The sequence below is a fragment of the Zerene cesonia genome, chromosome 9 (assembly GCF_012273895.1).
Source record: "Zerene cesonia ecotype Mississippi chromosome 9, Zerene_cesonia_1.1, whole genome shotgun sequence".
Lineage (NCBI taxonomy): Eukaryota > Metazoa > Arthropoda > Insecta > Lepidoptera > Pieridae > Zerene > Zerene cesonia.
The window spans coordinates 2,365,391-2,386,946 of NC_052110.1; the positions used below are offsets into that span (position 1 = coordinate 2,365,391).

At 33.1% G+C, this 21,556-nt stretch overlaps 1 protein-coding gene and 1 non-coding gene across 8 annotated transcripts in view; both read right to left on the reverse strand.

Moving 5' to 3' along the window:
- The window catches only part of LOC119828955 (protein trachealess), a 142,383-nt gene that overhangs the window by 47,774 nt on the left and 73,053 nt on the right, over positions 1-21,556 (reverse strand). The window lies entirely within an intron of this gene.
- Positions 20,321-20,459, reverse strand: LOC119829210. The gene has a single exon (XR_005287795.1). It is a non-coding gene; the product is annotated as a U4 spliceosomal RNA (small nuclear RNA).

The following is a 21,556-nucleotide window of genomic DNA, read 5'->3' on the forward strand; positions in this document are numbered from 1 at the left end:
AATTATGTGTCCCTTATATATTTAAACTTGCGATACATCCCGGCTTCGCCTGTGGTACATATATATATTATATAGCCTAAAGCATACCCCAATAAATGGGCTATCTAAAACTGAAAGAATGTTTGATCACGTACCCGTAGTTTCTGAGATTAGCGCGTTCAATCAAAAAAACTTTCTAGCTTTATAATATTAGTATAGATAAAAAAGAGTCAAAAGGTAGAACGATGAAGGATCCAAATGAAATCAAGTGGAAAGTTCAGGTACCACACCCCCACAGAAGACCGGCGTGAAATAGCATTTTGCTGTGTTTCGTTCGGTGAGTGGGGGAGCCGGAGGCCCATATCCTTTTCCTTACCCATCCCAGTCCTTTCCTTTATTCCTATCGCCAATCCTTTCACAATCCCTTCCCAAAAAGTCGGACCTTATGTCTCTCCAAATGTTCATGGGCGGTGGTAGCGCTTACCATCAGGCGTTCCACCAGCTACATTGCCGACTGTAACATTAAAAAAAAAATCAATCAACAACACATACAATCCAAATCAGAGTAGTTAGGTACATATCTTATCGCCAAATGAACATAAACATCATTTAATTAAACGTCACTTTTAAACTACACAGCAATTGCATGATAATTGTCAAATGGAAATATAATTGACACAACAATCAATGACTCATTGGACGAATTATACAATAATCCCGCTTTGGGGTCAACCCGGAAGCGGTTTGCGACCACCGGTACATTTGCAATTTGACACATTTGACGCATTGTGTCAAACACAATTCAAATAATGTTTAAACCGTTTGGTATCGAGATTAGTGGAATTCTCATTGATGCTGTGTGTCACCCGTAATTACGGTTCTATCTCGATTTAGCTAATGGTTAACTGAACGAAGTTATTTACGTAACTATTTAATTATGGGAAAACTTCTATCATTTTATAATCTTTATATGATAAATCTTTTTTTAAGCTATAGTGCACAACTTAGCTTTTTTATGTGATATAGCAGGCAAGCGAGCAGACAGGTCATCTGCTGTTAAGTACTCCAGTTGCACCCACAATACCAAGGGTATGGAGTGTGTATTGCCGGCCTTTAAGAAAGGAGTAAGCTCTTTTCTTGAAGGTCATATCGTAAACGTTTGGGAACACTGCATGCGGAAACTGATTCTAAATTTCCGTAGCTCGAGGCAAAAGCTTAGCTTGTGGTTCCCCAGACAGTATGCAATCACCACCGCCCATGCACCTTCGCAAGGGTGAGAAAAAGGAAGGGGGCTTCCAACTCCCCCGCTCACCGAACGAAACACAGTAGCATTTCTAAAAGTAGCAACCTAAACCTAAAATTCGGCTGCACATCTTCGAAGACCTCTGCGGGTGCATATGTGGTAAGTGAATTAACCGGCCTAATTCACTTACCACATGGCGATTAAAATTTCACAAAAATTACGTACCCGTAGTTTACTGCACGTTAGTGTAGGTGCTGCACCTAATTTTTATATGCGTATAATACAGCAGACATTTTCTATAGAAATGTAATTCAATTGTTTTAGATTTAGTTTATTGAATTAATATCATTTGAATTTATCTGAGCATTCCTAAAACATGCATAAAAGTAACCAAATATCCATAACAGTAGAAATTAGGAAATCTGTTTGAAGACTAATTAGTCTTCCGTTTCCATGTTTTATAAAAGCAATATGGATGGATCAATTTGGATGATTCTGATGTAAACGTAAACCAAATAGGCTACCATATAACTAAAACAAAACCATAAGAAACGTTGTGAAGGTTGGTATTAAAACAAAATTTATTTGACGTCACACATATTATACAGACAGTTATAGATGGGCTTATCTATCATCTCTCAAAACAAATAACAAGCAAATAAATAATAGCAAATTAAATTTAACAACAAAACACGTGTTAAATTATCGAAAGCACAGACAGTTAGCGTTTATAGGATCCTTTTTCATTCCGTAAGCGTTTTTGTTTTGTAGGCGGTTACGGTAAACATCTTATAATCAATAAAGAGATCGTTTCAATGGACACGGTCACGTTGTATCGCGGACGCGATGGTACGCGGCAATGTATGGTCATGAGCGGAGCGGAAGCGGACGCGGGAGCGGAAGCGGGAGCGGATTTTTGTTTTAAAGATTTTTTTACGCTGTTAGTTAACATAGGTAAGTCGAAGATAATGAGTGAAAGTTTTTTTCTTAAAATACTAATTATATAAGTAAGTCTACATTTTTTAGCTGTCTTTGTAAATACGAGTATTTTATTTATCTATAGTAAACAATTTGTTTCATAAAATTTAATAGAGAATTTATGTTTTGATCGTTTAAGATTAGCATACATTTATTTTATGTATATATTCAATCATAACTATGTGATTTTAGTTAAATGATGTAACACGGACTTGCTATGTTTAATCGCCTATAATTTTATCTGTACGCCAGCAGATCTAATCGAATACGCAATCGCGTCGCTCATCACAAACCCGTCTAATCGGGGGAATCAACCAGAAAACTGTCGTCCATTGAATAATTCGTGATTTCCAGTTTTTCTCGACAGGTTGATCAGTGGCCATGATCTTGATATTGGGATTTCAGATCTGGCCATTGAACTTACCTGAATCGCTACAGTTATACCGATTTCATACTATTTATTGAGTTTTATTAGGGTGACAATGTACCTCTTTAGATGGTGTTAACTGTTTTTATATTTGACTAGCTGCTTGCCTGGCTTCGTCCGCGATGACCCGAGGATAAGTTATAGGCTATGTTACTGGGTAAAGATACGAAATTCTAATGGCAGAATGATTTATAAAATGAATATATAAATTTGAAAAATAAAAATATTAGAAAAACTCATGTACCATAGCAACTAAAGGTAAGGTATCGTCTCGGTATTTCAAAACACGCAGGTTCGAATCCTGTCTATGAATCCTATCTTTTACATTTTTCAAATATGTAAATATTGCTTTCGATTGTAGTAAATAAAAAATAATTTCGAAAGAGCAGTTTTTGGGTTTATTCGTTACTCACAAAAAAGAGATATCTTCATTTTTACAATACTAACGTACATAACGTAGTAGTAATTGCAAAAATAAAAAATTGGCGTTAACACGTTAGGGTCGTCGTGTGTTAATAGTCAATGGTGTATTTAGAAAGCATCTTCCGCTTCCGTTTCATATACATGTCTCTTAGATTATTTGAAAAATTCACGTATAGACAACGGCCGAGATTCTCCTAAGCCATTGATGAATTCAAAATATATCTTTAATCGTCATTTCTATTGTAATTTGTTTCTTATAAAACCACTAACCTTTACCACTATAAATTTTTTATATAGACACCAATACTGGAAAAGATGTTTACATCCAACGCAGTGTTTACAAAATTTAACAAGGAGCATCCCAAGACACCCACCAATAAAGCGGCTGGGTCACTGTACGTGCGTCCCTTGGCAATGTAGGCCAGGCGCGATCGATGCTGATTAAAATTCAGCATCTGCACTATCGTGGTGCGGGGATTAGTGACGTCACTCGATTTGTTCGATCCCGCCTTCAATTTTTTCCTTGTAACGCGGTTTTAGAAGGACTAGACGCTCGATACTGCTCCGCGCTGGTATAAAAACTCCTGTTTCATCTCAAGGGAGCACTTAATCGGGATAAAAAGTATCCTATCACCCAAGTCAGCTCATACCCTATCTGTGTAACAAATTTTATCAAAATTCATTCAGTAGTTTCAGCGTAATTGACGGACAAACATCCAAATAAGCAAACTTTCAAATTTATAATATTAGTGTGATATCTCGCTGCAACTGTTGGTCTCTGTTTATCTTAGAAGGGGGAGCTGGGAAGGTAGAAAAAGAAAGACTTTGTGGTTCGAATGTTGCTAAAAGAACTTAAAGTGGTACTTATCTGCTGGAGAGACCATTAAAGCCCCAAATATGTTAATTTAGAGTGTGATTTAAGATTAGAGAAAAGAGAAGATAAGAGTTTTGAGAGATACTATTTATATATAACATTGCATATTATCTCATATGATGCAGATATACATTGACTACTGTTTTAAGTTTTATGTGAGGATTTTACTACTATAAACTACTAATTATATTGAATTGAAAATCACTTAAGGTGATGATTTAGGCATTGTCAATATATTGTTGGAAAGTATCAAATTGGAAAAGAAAAATACCTATGTACGTGTAGATACATTCTTGGATACCTGCGGTGGATACGACTAATCCATGTCTAAAATTATGCCCAAATTTCTAGTTTCACAACAAACCCCACTTTATATTCAATTATCACATACACCCAGGGTTAAACATTCGCTTACAAATAAACATGTCCAAGTTTATCTCACATTACCCCAGAATTAGGGAAGCACACACGCATTAAGATTGCAACCCTGATACTTTGATGCGAATTAAGATATTCTAATTTTAATTGTCCCGCGCTTTATGATTGTACGATAAGTCGCCTTGTGCAAAATTGTGGTCGACCTTAGAACACTGATATATTAGAGCATAGATGGCTATTCCATAGATTCCTCAACCAAAATTAAAATTAAATTTGAATGTTTATGCTGACTTAAAACATGTCTCAATACAATATGCAATATTAAGATGGCCCTTGATAGTAAACCATATAAGTGTATACTATATTATATTACATTAAACTTGTATTGTTTTGTGTTTGTTATAGCTGCTTTATGTATTTTACCACCGATTTTCAAATGTTAAATATCACAACTCTATTAGTCTGTGTGTCTGAAATGAGTCCTGTCCCTCCCACATATGCTGGGTATTGACGGAGTCCCCATTTATTAGGTGAAGTCCTGCACTAAGAGAAGAAGAAAATGGTCCAATTTATGAGATATTAAAAATCTAAATGCACTGTAATGATATAGTTTACATATATAGCTTATTTTTGTAAAAAAAAAATGAGTTTATGAATGTTATAATTAATGATTAATGGTTTTAACCATTTAAAGTATAATTTTAAGAATCGTAATTTATTTAAACAACAAATCATAAAGGATAAGGATGTCATATCTTAACCCTTCACTAAGAGGGTTGTTTTATTAATTTATTTAGTCTCGTATCGCGTAAATTATACGAATTCCGGTGTAATTGGCCCCATATGCAAAGTTTAATGTTTCGCTTTGATTTTATCTATGTTTAATACATTTCTTGATGGAGGGTTGAGTTGTTCACTAATGCAATAGGATTAGCTGATCTAATGCCTTAATTTCTCAGTTATATATAAAAAAAGAACTTCAAAAAATGCACTTTAATACAGAATTAACACTAATGATAAAATTGTCTCAATTTCTTTGTATTAGGGATTGACTGAATTTAATTAACGTAATGAAATTATTTAAGCCTGGCGATCTGAATCAGGATAAAAATAAACTTATAAAAATATTGGATTGTTGTAGAGGTTGAATTAAATATGTTCGTTTAAAGTAGGTCAAAATTAAAGGACATGTAAGCATGAAAACATACAAACATAGCGGCAAACTAATAAAAGCGTGTTAAAAAAGATTTTTATTTTGTAAGATTTGTGTCACATAAATACAATTGGACTAGTAACATTATAAAATGTATGTTGTAATCTGCCATAATCTGGTGTGGTAGTAGAACCCGCTTCGACACGAATTGGGCTAGCTCGCACCAGATAGTACCCCACAGAAGATTCGCATGATATAGAAGCATGCGAATTTTATTGTGGTTCATTGAGTGGGATTCCAGAAGGTCGTACCTTTCTCCTTATACTTCCTTCCTTGCCGTCCATTTTTCTCATTTCTCTTGCATGCGGGAGCCATATCTCTGTAAATGTTCTTGGGCGGTGGTGATTCCATACCATCGGGCGAACCACCAACTCTGTTGTTATAGCATATAGCATATGGAAACCTAAACATTACTGTCCATTTTACGCAAAAGGGATAGTCCTATATACTACATTAATATAAACTTTTATATTCATTTCAAAGTACACATAGTTCCTTGTGTTATTAATGATTCCGTGTAAATGAATATAAAATTTTATCTTCATAGAGACAGATACGGATGCGACAACTAGTGCTTCAATAACAGCAACGGAGACGCCATCAACACGATATTAATCCAGCTAAAAATATCGTCGAGTCGGATATGAGTTTGTGCACATTGCTCATTCTGTGCACGATCGCACTCCCCTCGGTACAGTCGGTAAATACGTATCTGCAGCTTTCCGAGTACAGTCAGCAACTACGATAGATATATGTGGTATATAGAATAACAAGAGAGAGAGAAGTTTATTATAGTTTTAGAGTTTCATAAAGAGTTTTCAGGAGAAGCCTCACTAATTGCTGGCCATTATTGGCATGAAATAACTTATAAAATGAAGTGGATTTAGAGCTTGAATAAAATAAATTAAGATGTGTACTATCATCATAATTAAGATCGAGTATAATAAATTTGAAAATATGTCTGTGCTTATTTTATTTGTTATATTATTATAAGTGATTTAAAAACATCTTTAAAGTAATTCCTCTAACTTTATTGACTTTTAGTTTCTCTTTTCACTCGTTTTATAACTTACTAGCTGCGCCCCGCGGTTTCACCCGCCTAAGTCCGTATCCCGTAGGAATATCGGGATAAAAAGTTGCCTATATGTTATTACAGTTGTCCAGCTATCTATGTACCAAATTTCATTGCAATCGGTTCAGTAGTTTTTGCGTGAAAAAGTAACACACACACATCATTACAAACTTTCGCATTTATAATATTAGAAGGATAGGATTAGTTTTTCAGGATGGATAGATAATAAATCAACAACCGAAGACTTATTTAAAATCATGATTTGTATAAAATAATAATCAGAAAATAATACATCACAATATAAAATATTTTCCTTTTCTACACCGTAACCAATGTTGCCATCCAATCAAGATTTGACTTCACAATTTCCCAACAAAACACAACGCTTTCACAATATGAGAAGGCACTGGAAATAAAAGTGTAACAGCGTTAACACCAATTTGCCTTCACAAACGGCTACTTACACTTTAAAAAAGTCAATTACATTACGCCCCTTGCTACATTTTTCTTGCTCTGTTCCCGTAATAAGGGACTTTCTTCAGAACCTAATAACGCGGGTAATTTTTCAATTGGCAAGGTTGGCAAGTTAGGTGTGGACCGGTTTATGCATTATGTAAGAAGTATATATTTTTTTTTAAACAAATATTAAATTTTATATTTGTATATAATTTATAGAACGAAATTATGTATCCATTTCTTTACCCTTCCTCGTTCTAATTTTATCCTACTAATATTTTAATAAATAATATTTATAAATGCGAATGTTTGTACGGATGTGCGTGTGTTTGTTGTTCTTTCACGCAAAAACTACTGAACCGATTGCAATGAAATTTGGTATGTAAACAGCTGGACAACTGGAATAACATTACGCACTTACGCAGGGTAATCCGCGGGGCGCAGCTAGTCCTCAATATTTGCCTTGTCCCTTATACACTAAAGATGGCAATTAAATTGCAGAGGCGTAAGAACTCTGAAAATATCCATGGGCTTTGCTGGCGATTGCTCCTTTACAAACCTTTGTTATTACATAAAAACGTACTTAGTTACTAAGTAAAAAAAATGATACCTTAATAACATTTAATAATTTCGATATTACTGGTTATGTCATTGATGTATTTTCAATTTTATTTACTTTTTTTCATTGAAATAAAATGAAAAATGAAACGATTCAAACAAAACAAATAAGCAGTATAAAAATCGGTCCAGTTCATAAGAACTTAAGCTGAGTTGCAAGTGTATAACATTATTTTTTATAAATTAATTCTATAATAAAACATTTTTTTGGAGTGAAACTTCTTTAGAATCGTTGTGATTTCAAACCTGATGCAACGGAAAAAACGACAGGTAAGAGACACAAACACAAAATGTCTAGAATGAAGCCGGCAAAGAATGAGACAGAAATATACATACTATTTTATATTATCAGACTCTCCTGTTTATTCCATACTTCGTTCTTTTATCTATTTACTGAAGTTTCACTTCTATCGTGTGTGAATCGCACCCACACCTTTTTTTATTATTTAAATAAATAGTTTAATGCATTTATTGCATAACACCGATAACCGATTTACATACATAAACAGTTGACTCTGTAAAAATACAATGTGAACATCCGTCTTCGTCTCACCCCCGACACAACTTGCAACGTGTAATCTTATTTATTATACTTTTGTACGGTTTTTAAAGAAAACTAAAAACCCGTAGGTACGTACTAACAAACTATGCTATATAACATATATGATATTGTGTATGTGTGTGTGTGTATTATATTTCTTGTATTTGAATGTATAATAAATATATATTTAATATAATGGTTCGAGTTTTCGTATCGAGTATTCAGTGAATTATCAAGAAATAGATGTGTACTTTTAGAGTTTTTTAGATTACTTTTAAAGTAATTTACCTCCGTAAATGGAGATACGTTTAAAAATAACCCATTGCAAAATTATTCTAATACCATACAAGTATTTTGAAGGAAATTTATAGAAACTCTAAATCCAGGATGTCCCACTGATGGTGTTCTATGCTCAGCGGAACTTATATTTTTAATTCGCTAATTACGTAAAAATACTCATAAATTTTCCGATGCATTCTTTATTGATTGAATGATGAATTGAAACAATTTTTTTCTTTTATTTTTTTTTTGCTGTTGCATGTTTTCCCTCCTTTGATCCCCTCCCCTCACGATGTCACCATCCAGCCAGACATTTCACCAAAAAAAAAAAATTTTTTTTTTTAATAATTTTTTGACATTCGCAAAAAGAGCATGTTGCGGACGTGTTGACAGGCGACAGCGTTTTAACCACCCACAATTGCACGCTCCGATAAATAGCATAGGTTTTATAATATATAGACAGGATCTAATTGAATTATTTTATCATTTTATTTGTGTATATAATTGAATTCACAATTTTAATGTAACTAAGTAATGGTATGTGTATTCAATGTACAATTATTTCTTATTGGCTAAATATCTCAACAACTTGTAGTACGAGTACTTTCAATTTATTTATTCAAATATTGTCATTCGCTTCAATGATTTTAATTTGTAAGAATCAACACAATCATGAATCTCACCATATTGAAATATAGAATAACATCTACGAAACAGCGTGATATTGATCTATCTGGAATTAAATAGCTCTATGGTCCACCCCTCGCCAAAAGTTTGTGGGTGATTCCGAATTGAAATAAAAAATGTTAAAAATTACATGACTTTTACATTATGGTGTAGAAAGACTTTCATGTCCAATAAGACTCAATTTTATAATAAAATAATAATAATTTATTAGGAGTGGACACGGCTCAATTCCCCGTCTTTGTGAAATTATATTTCATATAGTACTAATAGTTTGCCCCGGCTTCACCCGAAGCACGTTTCTTCTCATAAGAATCTTCCCAAACACATAAAAAAAGATGAGTCAAATTGGTTGAGCCTCGAGTTGTAAGCGTAGCAGCATTTGGCGTTACATAGTATTTTTATTTACATAGTAAATTCATTTTTATTTACATAGTAATCTATATATTCTTATAATTAAGAATTAATACCATTATTTCTTAGTGAGATCACAAAGCTATGTAATATTGATCTGAACAAAATTAACGTATATTAAATCAATAAAATTACGAAATTAATTTAAAATATAGACCATTTGATCCGACCCTATTACTAAAATTGCATTAGGTAATATTGATGAACACACATATTTAAACGCAATTAAAACAAACATATGATAAAGAAGCATATATGTAGCATAGATTTTTTTTTTAATTTTCGAAATCAATTCGTCATTAAGCATAACTACCAATAAAAATCCCAAGCAAAACCTTCCCCTTTTCATCAATTTATAAAAAAAAAATTGTTCCCTGTTCGATTTTCAAATTTCCAAAATGTCATCAAGCAAAGACAAAATACCACGAATGTCTAAGCGCAGCAAACTAAGATGAAATTGTAATTCGTTTCGTCATCGAAACGAAAGGCTACTAGTAAAACAATGAATGAGAAACGAAACAGTAGACGAGGTATGCGTTCATTCTACCTGTTAAACGCCTACCAATGTGTACTGCGATCTACCGGCTTGATACTTTAATCAAACTCGAACGTAAGATTTTTGTTCGTGTAATTTTTTAATAAACGTTTTCAACATTTTGATTGAATAAATAATGATAGGAGTGTTATTTGATTTGATATGTTGATTAGGTATGTTATAATTTCATAGCAATTGTTTAATTGTCAATAGATAATGTATTCATCATCATCATCATCATCATCATCAGCCCATATATATTCCCACTGCTGGGACACAGGCCTCCTATGAGGGTTCAGGCCATAATCCACCACGCTGGCCAAGTGCGGTATGGCAGATGTCACATGTCGTCGAACTTTTAATTCTTGGACATGCCGGTTTCCTCACGATGTTTTCCTTCACCGTTTTAAGCAGTGGTGATATTATCCACATGTGCAGATAAATTGAAAAATCAATTTATTTCCTGCACGCTCGCCCGGTCTCGAACCCCGACTTATCGATTTTGAAGTCCGAGGTTCTCACCACTGAGCCACCACTGCTTTTTATTAAATGTATTATTTAGTTGAAATGTATAAACTCCTATGCTGGTAGGTAATTCGCTTTAAAAAACGTGAGATTTGCTTAAATCAACGCATTTCGTACAATTTATTACTCATTTAGCATTTAATTATTACAAATTTAATGTTTATCGTAAAATCTATTTATAATCAATAATGTGTTGTTGATTCTTAATATTCGTATTATCTTTTATTATACACACAAAAATGTATTTGTTTGTTTATCTTTCATTCATGTCGCAACGGAGCGATGTTTTATCTGATTTTTCTTTAGATAATTAGGAGGCTAGAAACATAGGCAAATCTTTACTTTGGTGAAACATCTCATTTACATGGGGGTTTCTTCTCCTCGAAAGTAATTAAATCGATCGATCATTCTCTCAATAACCCTGAATGGGTAAAAGTCAATTCTTTGATAGACCTATGCTTGAAACAGCAAGCCAATTGTGCATAGAACATTCTAAGGCATTTTCCACACATTCTTTAAACAACCAACCGTACACTGTATTAGGCATTTTCCACACATTAACCAATAAAGTATCAAACAACAGCAAGTACACGATCCAACTCTGAAGTCACGTAAAGGCGCGGTCGAGAAAGCACGTACACCAATCATCTGAATCGCGCCCGTGACCGCGCGACCGTCTCCCTCGCACCTACACACACTCCAGTGCACCTGTCTCGCTCGCCCACCACGATCCACCGGGAAATCCGAATGCTCAGCCATGGCCCATCAAATTAGGTGCTTTGACATTACTGTATAAGATGATAGATTCTATTTGATACAGTCCTCTGGGCTTTGCTAGGTGAAAATGTTTTTACATACTTGGTGTCTGGGGATGTGAATATATTTGAAATTGATTTCGCATATATGAAAATATTGAAATTTACTGTTAACTGGAAAGTTTCGTGTTTCGAAACAGGTTCGACAAATGTACATTTGACAGCGTTTTGCGTCACAGAATTCTCCAATCGCTGATAAGGCATATTGATAATTTGAACAATGGAATGTAGGAAAATAAATTGTGTTGCTATGTACCGCGGTTTCTGACATTCCGTACATTGTGTTATGATTACATATATATATAAAAAAGAAATAATTCAAATCAAACCAGCAGTTTTTGAGATTAGCGCGTTCAAACAAACTCATCAGCTTTACGTTATTTAGAGGATAGATTTATAATATATAATTATAATGATATTTGTATAGATATTACTACGATACTAGAACTATATGACGATTTTCATAAACTGTCATGTCTCATTGTTATGTCTGTTTGTACTAGTATGTCTGTCCTTGTGATTCTCAGTAACGATTAATCAGATGGTGACCATATCTTTATCTCATAACACAAATGGGGCGTGTTATAAGATCAACGTGTCGTGCGTCCGTATGTTTGATTGCAGGTACGTAGCTTCTGAATGGATAGAGCGCTATAAGTAAATAAATAAAGTATCATAGAAGTAGGTTGTTAAATTATGAATGTAGAAGTCTATATAATCGTTAGACGATAGATCACATACAGGGGAGTACAGGGGACATCAAATCCTACTTCATATCATCATATCATCATCAGCCCATATATGTTCCCACTGCTGGGACACAGGCCTCCTATGAGGGTTAAAAAAAAAATCAAATCCTGCTTAAAATAGTATATTTATAATACATTAAGTTCAATAAGTAGTTACTATGAGCTGACTCGGTAAACGTAAGTCTGCATTACTTTCGTCATTAAGGGGTACTTAAAATAGATGTTTGCCGACTCACAGACCTACCTTACAATGATTACAAAATACCATACAATTCGGTATAGTAATTTCGAATGAGTTTGTTAACAAACAAAGAATTTTATGTATTATAGCCAACATAAGTTAGGGATTCCTAAATGCATAAAAAGAACTTGACCCTATATCTTTATTTCCTTATTATTTCCGCGAATCGCATTTACAAAATAGTACTATTCATCCAATTTCTTGGTTTGAATTCTATCTGTTTAGTAGAGAAAGCCATCAAATCAGTCTCTCCGTGCGTTATGGCACGGCAGAGGGCTGATTCGCCGTCAAGTGCAGTTTCATTTCCTGCTTATTTCGCTTTTGAACGATACATTTTTAGTTGACGTCTCTTCAACATTGTTGTTGTGTTTTCAAAAGTTGTTGATGTATCTCTGTTAATGGTAAAAGGGAATTTTTGAGGGCAACTATTATTGATATTAATTTTTTTATGTCATGTGCAAGTGAGTTGGTAGTTCTCCTAATTATAAGCAATTTAGGACTGGAAAGAAAGGATGTACTAGGAAGTGTCAGGATATGAGCCTTGAGCCACCCACTCTCCGTACGAACAACAGTAGCATTTTACGCCAGTCTTCTGTAGAGAGTGTGGTACTTCCCGGTGCGAGCTGGCCCAATTCGTGCAGAAGCATGCTCGACTCCCACATTATAATAAGAGAATAATAGGTTACTTTTTAAAAAAGTAGTTTTATGCCGACTAAAATCTGTGCAGATTTATCCGAATATAATTCCGTAAAATGGTTCTTCTTTGGTACTTCGGTTATTGTTGTATGATTTTATGTAGTGTTTATATGTACTGTAGGTATATTTTACAATAATTTGTAAATTTGTAAATAATTCAGCATATCAACCTTTACTGTAGGTATAAGTTCTGGGGACTGTTAACAATCAAGCCTAGATTTAATTAACTACATGACCTATTACGGTAAAAGATACATTATTCTATACAAAGTGAAATATTTATTCTTTATGACATCGAATATCAATATCTATAAAAAACATTCAATGACTTATGCGTCTCTTTGTCAGAAACTATAAAAGAATGATCTCCTACACTCATAGGTATTTCTTCGCATTAACTTATAACCCTCCTGCGAGGTTTATATCCGGTACATCACACATGAATCGGTATATTCTGCAACTGACCCTTGGACATCAAAGAAATCTATTTTTCTGGTCAAACGAATCACCGGTCAGTCGCAACCGTCGATCTATCAACGGAGATCGCGAGTTGAATCGCAAATGACCAATAGCGGGGCCCGATTCAAACGGGCTTAAGCGTTCCATTCGAAATTTAAAATTCAGACCAACGACTTTTGTTTTACAGATTTAATTCGTGTTCACTTCGCATGTGTTGAGCGTACTAATTCTCTTTCAATTTAGATCCTATTCGAACGGGTTAGGATTGAATATTGTTTGTTCATTTGTATCAGTACATCAACCGTTTATTGCGATTTGTTTTGAGAATATAAACTATTTCCTGTTAATGGACTCTTTCGTCCATTGTTGTTTTCTCTTGGTCGATGCGGTGATGTCATGCGCTTTTACGAATCATAAGTCACCTTTTATTTATATCTAAGTAATAAAATAACATTTGAATGTTTTATTTGGCAATTGTCGTTTTATATTTGAATTGAATTGCGATGTTTTGACTCATTCTTCAGATGTGCTATACATGTGGGTATACCGAGCTATATTTTCATGCAAAGCAATTTAAACTCACATTAATAAAACTCAAATATTTATTTATAGCTAGTTTTCGTTTAATAGCGTTTTTGAATCGACTTAGTACAGAAAAATAATCGGGAATTATAAAAAATAAAAAATAAATTACCTATCCTATTTATTACATCGGTTCGGAGCGCAGTTTCTATAGAGAAGAGCTGGCCAGTAAGTCTGTATTAAATAATGCTATTATATATATATATATATATATATATATATATATATATATATTCAATTATTTGAATACTTTGCAGACACAAATTTTGTTGATATCCTCATTCCCTCCAAGGTAAATGAAATAATATTTCAAAACGTTATTAAAATTGTCACTGCCGTTTGTTATAAAAACAACCCTTCATTGCAGGTAGAATAATTTATTCAAATAAATCTCTCGCAAATTTCAAAAGCGCTATGTAGGAGGCCCTGGGGCGCCATTTTACATTCTTATAACAGCACCAAGGAGATTCTTTCTCGATCTTAATGGAAATGCTTATAAAAGGTGGTCTGGTCTTGAATATATTTCTTCGTTCGTATAATTTTACTAGCTGCGTCTCGCGGTTTCTCCTTTTAATACCAACGCTCCTGTAGTAATGGCGGTAAAAGTAAGTTGAGTTCCTCCTTATTACCTCAGCTTCTTGGTCCAGCCGCTTCAGAGATCAGACGGAACAAAAGGCCAGACAAACAAGTAAAAAAATGTTTTTTGTACATGTATCGCATGTATTTGGTAAAAATCGGTTATCATAATATAACCTACAGACACTACAGTTTTAAAGAATATGTATACTTGTATTAATTAATATAACTATTATGAATAAAATTATAATGTATTTCGACGAGGACAAAATGAAATTAAAAAAAAACAGTAATTCTCGGCGTTCTATATTCCTATGCGAAACAGTAATTAAAAAAAAAAGAAAACCATACCTTCATATACTTACTGAGCTATATTATTTCCTTTCAGTCCATAAATAAAACACAATAAACCTTCCTCGGGCTATAAATAAAATGCAGATAAAAATAACATTATCGCACTTATTTAATTTCAAGGCGCATTAATCATCCGAGTGTCGCGACTATTTATAACGCTTTTAATTTACGCGGGGCGAGTCCCTGTTGAAAAGATTAAAGATTTTGAATTTGGAACAAACAATTTGAAATTTAGAACGATATGTTTTAATTTTTTTTTTTTTTTTGGCAAGTATAATGTTATCCATGGATAATAGATTAATTCGACAGGAATTGACGAATATAGGCTTAATTTATTATTATACATGTCATTCATAAATAACGAAGTAGTAAAGTTTCATAAATTTTTAACACGGTTTTCATCTGTATATTACGATTCTTTAGAATCGATTTCAACCGACTATGTACAAACAGTTTTGATTTAAACTTTCTACAGTTATCAGACATTGGTGACAATACAATAGTTTAATGACTTTATTTTAATATCCTGATTAGGATTGCCCGAATTTAATAATTTCCTTACGTATTTGAGCAAGGGAGATAATTTAGTTGATTCAATTATTTAAGCGTGTTTTTTAATATTTTTGTTTAAGTTTAGTTATCATAGCCCCTATTTATTTTACATATTATACTTTCAATAGTAAAGCTAGACAAATAGTTACAGCGTATGTAAGTATATTTTGCATGTTAACTTTACTGTATACGTCACATCAAATTTCATTGCCTGATTTCTCCTTTACAAAGTTACATACAGTTACGATACAAGAAGTCTTATTCTTATTAATAGAAAAAAAGCAATAATTCTAGAATCTTCTTTTAAAATTTTATTCGGTATCGTCTATCGTTAAAGAAATAAGAATCGGTGTGCCTAAGCAAACCGTTATATCAATATTTCAATAAAACCTCCACAACAGTGCTTCACAATCGTATCTTAATCGGAATCAATAAATATGAAAAGACGCTACTGTCTTCAAGTTAAATATTAAGTAATAAAACGTTTAAGTTATTGCATTTCAATAGTTCAAGCGCCATAGGTGAATGAAAAACTGTCATCTTTTGTTCAAATATTGTAGTTTTTCTATAAGGCAAGAAAAGAGAGGACATTCCTATGAATTTTAATTATTGTAGGGAAAGATATTGACAAGATACCAGTGATTAAATTGCTTCTCTTTACTGTAAGTCTATACAATAATACGAAAAATATTAATTAAGTTGTGTCATTGAGTACTTATTGATTAAACAAAATATGATGTAAGTATTATGTAAGTAGGTTTGTGTTATTTCATATGGTATTGCAGCTCAAACTTGGATATATTAATAAATACTTTTATACTGAGTTAATGCGGACTTCATAATTATCAATTACAATTCGACTCCCATACTATTCCTCTTGACTATATAGGTATATCTCAAAGATATTTTATAAAACCGTTTTTATCAAGGAAAAATTATGTATCCATAATTTAATCTTCCTTATGAAGAATTGTAAATCTTCCATACTATAAAACGTATACAGGCGTGTCCACACGAATCAACACTACAACCAAATACCGCGTAGGCGCCCGTGTGTCAACAGTCCATTGCGGTGTGGGTTAGCTTGTTTTACGACGTCATAAATCCGGGCACTCATTATGATCTCTCGATAATCAGCCGTCAAAAATCTCAGGTGTGTACCTGCCCTTACTGGAATCTGCTAGACGGTGTGGAAGCAAGACGCGTGAATGTAGAAAGTATACTGAGAACAGTTGTGTTTTTTAATTTTATGAAGAAAAAAAAAACAAAAAAAAAGAATAAATTTTTAATGAAACATGGTACGAATTGCCACCCTTCGCTGTTTGTTGGAAGGTACATTACGACTCTAAATATATTCATAATTTTCGTAACGAAATTTAGTGTGCGTTTTGTAAATAAATTTGTTTTGTATTACATAACAAGCACTATATTATTAGAAGCTCTTACATAAAATAGCATCAATCCGGGTTTTAAGCCGTTACTTATATACTGCTGGACGTTAACAGATATATAAACGAAAACATACAGCATTACATGACTTCAGAGCAATTTATCTAGTATTATTGTAATACCACGCTATACATTGCCCCAATTAAAGCCTACACGTCGACACCTACGACGCTGTGACGCAATGGATTCTTATCACTTATCTTATTTCATTCACAAACCCACACTCGTCATAACATCTCTTATCTGATGTAAAAATGTACTCTGGACTCGAGTTGTTTATGTGAGGAAATTGTTTTTATTGTTCAAGATCTTAACCCTTATTGTATTTATATAAAAATTTTGGTCTAGAGAAGGTGACGCTTTAAGTGCTAATCTGGAGCCTGTCTATCGCATGTAAAAAAAAAGTGCAATATATTTGCTCATAAATGATTTTGCATAATACATTTATGTCCTTCAAGAAATATATCCTATATATAATAGTGTGAATATTAAGTATGTAGAATTAATTCGTACAATCACATTTAATATTCTATGCATTCGTATTGGTGAGATTCAATTGTTGTATCATCATATAGCTCTTTACTCCGAAATCTTTAGGCGTTTTGGTAGAAGATATGAAAAACAATTACAAAACACGATATAAGATAATACAATAAGTTACAACCGACCATTCGTATATAGTCAGGATAATAGATATCTAGGTAATATTAGGCATATTATGTAGTTCGTAATTTATCTTTGAAATTTCAGTCACTTCGGAAAGTTTGGCGTAAACGTAGCAAATCAAGTCTCCATACAAACATTTCAAATTCATAAGAGAACACAGTATCTAGAATATATCAACAATTAAACAGATAAAGGATATCTCACCTGTGTTGTTAATATCGAAACACGTGTGCACTCACACACACATCATGTTGCTACACATTACAACCCACACATCCACAGTTACTAGGAACAAGGTAAAGAGATACACGTAGATTGTCATCTTATTTTTCTTTGAAGTACCAAGTTTTGGGGTAATATTGAATATTAATAGCGAAATTATAACCCGCCCCGGGCGTTCGGGACTTTATTGCTTTATTAAGCCCTTTTTCTTGTTAATGCAATTTAAACAAATCGTTGTGTAGTTTTATGCGTTCGTAGAAAGGTTCCAGTGTCAAAAAACAGTAGCCATTTTATAGCTTAATCGTTGGCGTTTGTATTGTGTTATTTATTTATATTGCTTGCTTTTTTTTTGTTGGTCGCAATAAAATTTTTGTTTTGATTTCGATGCTAGATTGCCGCCATTAATGTTTTTGGGAGTGACAACAGTCATTTTTGTACATTCAAATTCTCTATGGATTTGCTTTTTTGATTACTAGCTGCACCCGGCAAACGCTGTTCTGCTTTACTCTTATCGTTTAGTGGTATCAAAAATAGATGTTAGCCGATTCTTAGACCTACCCAATATGCTTACCAAATTTCAGAGGAATCGGTCAAGCCGTTTCGGAGGAGTATAGAGACTAACATTGTGACACGAGAATTTTATATATAAGATTATTCAAATCTATTTTCAGTCTATACATTTGCGACGTGCATTTATTATAAAAAAATAAGGCTTTTTTTACACGCTTTTTATTAGCTTCACCTGTATGTTTGTTTGTTTGTATGTTTGTTTGTTTGTATGTTTGTTTGTTTGTAACTGACTTCTTTGGGCGCGATTTTGACCCACTTTAAACGGCCAGATTTCGTTCAAACTTTGTAGATTTATTGAGGACCGATGACAATACACTAATTTGATAAAATTATTCCAGTTTTCAATTTGCAAAATATGATTTTTGTTAAAGCGTGTTTTATAGTTTTTTTAAACTATTATATTTTATTAAGACTTCCATTCCACTGTTTGTATGTTACCAATAAAATTCCATTTTAATTTTATAAGTAAACATTGGTTCTTTTGCAGAAAAAATAGATGTCCATCATGATCCAATATCACATTACTATATAAATAATTCTCAAATACCGTATTTCCAAAACGCGATTAATTTCCCAAATCATAAATTAATATAACGCTACTCCTGTCAAAATAGCACAGATAAACACTTGGAAAAAAAATAACAAATTGGCAATAAACATCCAAAACCTTTGTCTATGATTTACAACACTTTTTTCAAAACTATAAAAGTAAGGTCGCCTCACGATCGTTACGATTAAGTCATATTTTATCTGCAAATAGCCACAGATTATATCAGTGTTGGTTTTTCAAATATTTGCTATAAATTATTTTTTTAGTGCATTATCTTGGCTTTAGGTAGGCGGTTTGTAGAAATTAATAACATTTTTAATTTTTTAGATAGTATGATAAATAAATCAATAGTTTGGTTTATAAATTATGATACATATATCTTAAATTAAAATTAATAAAATTAATAACAATAAGATTGCAGCACTATCACACATTATACAACATTACTAAGAATTAGTAATGTTGTATACTAAGTTACGAAACTTCTGTGTTTGTGCGGCAGTTTATTCTTAGTTAATAGATTTAAAAAAATCTTTCCATAATAAATATAATGATCCTTTCCATAAAATAATCTATTAATATTTCAATTTCATTTTATTAATAAATAATAATAATTTAGAACAACTCTGTGTCATATGTTTTTAATTTCAATAGAAAAGTAACATTAAACATAATTAAGAGTCTATCAAAAGATCGTGTTAGAAATTATTTTCAAGACCTACCAACAATACTAATTTTAGACTAGGACGTTTCTAATATAAACATATTGATAAATATAACATTAGTGCTAATACTGTTAGAAATAAGCAGCCGACAAGTCATTATTCACGGAGGAAAGTTAATTTCTAACTTGTCGTTTTTCATCCAACCCTAACATAGGGCTAACATATTTGATCTTGTGTAGGACATGACAAATCGATGGTACTTTATTATATTTATTTAAACATTTAAAGGTTATTGTTGTTTTATACTCTTTAGAAATTAATATACGAATGTTGAATAAGAACTTACGTTTTCATTAGCTTCGTTGTGTGTTTAATTCGGGAGATTTCTGGATTGCAGCAAGGTTAGTTTATGAACGTGTATCTTTACTCAATCGTAAGTTGGGTCAAGTGTTTACATAGTTGCGCTTTGTTGTTGAGGACTAGGATTACGTATTGTGTACTGAAGATAGCTAACTCAGTTCTCATACTTTATTAGGCCTCAACGGCCGTTCAAAAATTGCCATAGCGGACGGTATTTCACGTCCACAAGGCGGGGTATTGGTAAAGTTTTCAACTAGCAATAATCGCACCTCGGATTAACCTCATCGGTTACGATATTGCCTCTGCGCAAAGTTACTTAACAAACAACTGTCACATTATATTATGCCCTCGCCAAAAAAATTCAATAGCGCAATCTAGTTTACAGCAGCGCCATCTAGCGGCTTCATTGCAAAACATTGATAAGTGTACAATCACAGAGAATAATAACAAATTCCATACAATTTAAATATTTAAAAAGAGAAACGATGCAAATTTAGCAGCGTTGTGTTCGATTGGTCAACATCCGCGGCCGAATTTCTCCGAATGTCAAAATTCAAATGGTACCTCGATCACGCGCGTAAACCGTTACTGCACATTTCAGAAATAGGACACGCCGGCCATACTGAGTGCTCCGCCAGTAGCGAAACATGCCCAGCTTATTAATCAGACTATTTATTTTATCGAGTGTAATAAAATATGCATAAGGTGCGTTGCGACCGACTACGTTACTGTGAAAATAGCCATAAAGTTGAACATAATGAGACTCTGCTATGACACTTCTTTATAAGGACAAACCTCCGCTGTTATGTCTTTTTAGTGTGTGTGAAACATTTATTGTCATACTTGAGATGAAGGTTTACTTTTATCATCTACATACATTTTACTTTTATCAGCTACGTCTATCTGTACGCCAGACTACTTTTACATGACTGAAATACTTACTTAATACTTATTTAAAAAATTTACGCTGATAAAGTAAATTAACACAAATATAATAGCAAACATTCGACAATTCGTTAAGATAAGTACCTAATATCGACTTATTTTCTTACATTTTATCTCACATAGAAACGTGGAGTATTAACATTTATTAAGTGTACGATAGTGCAATCGTTTGTCAAACTCCCCTTTTAAGAAGCCAACCGGCCATTACAACTAGAACCCTCGTATTGTACACGTCTATAATAATTGTTATTTGGAAGTTGGTCATGGGGGGTCAACGTAGGCTGGCCGTCGGTAGCAGCTGTCATTTGTCTTGTCAGATTTTTTGCGATAGTACGTCAGGCCGCCTGATGGACAGAGATTTGTGTAATCCGAACTATGAATATTTTTGGACATATTTGATACTAGCCGACGGCCGTGGTTTTGCGTGGAAATGTACTTATAATATATATATTATGTAGATTATATA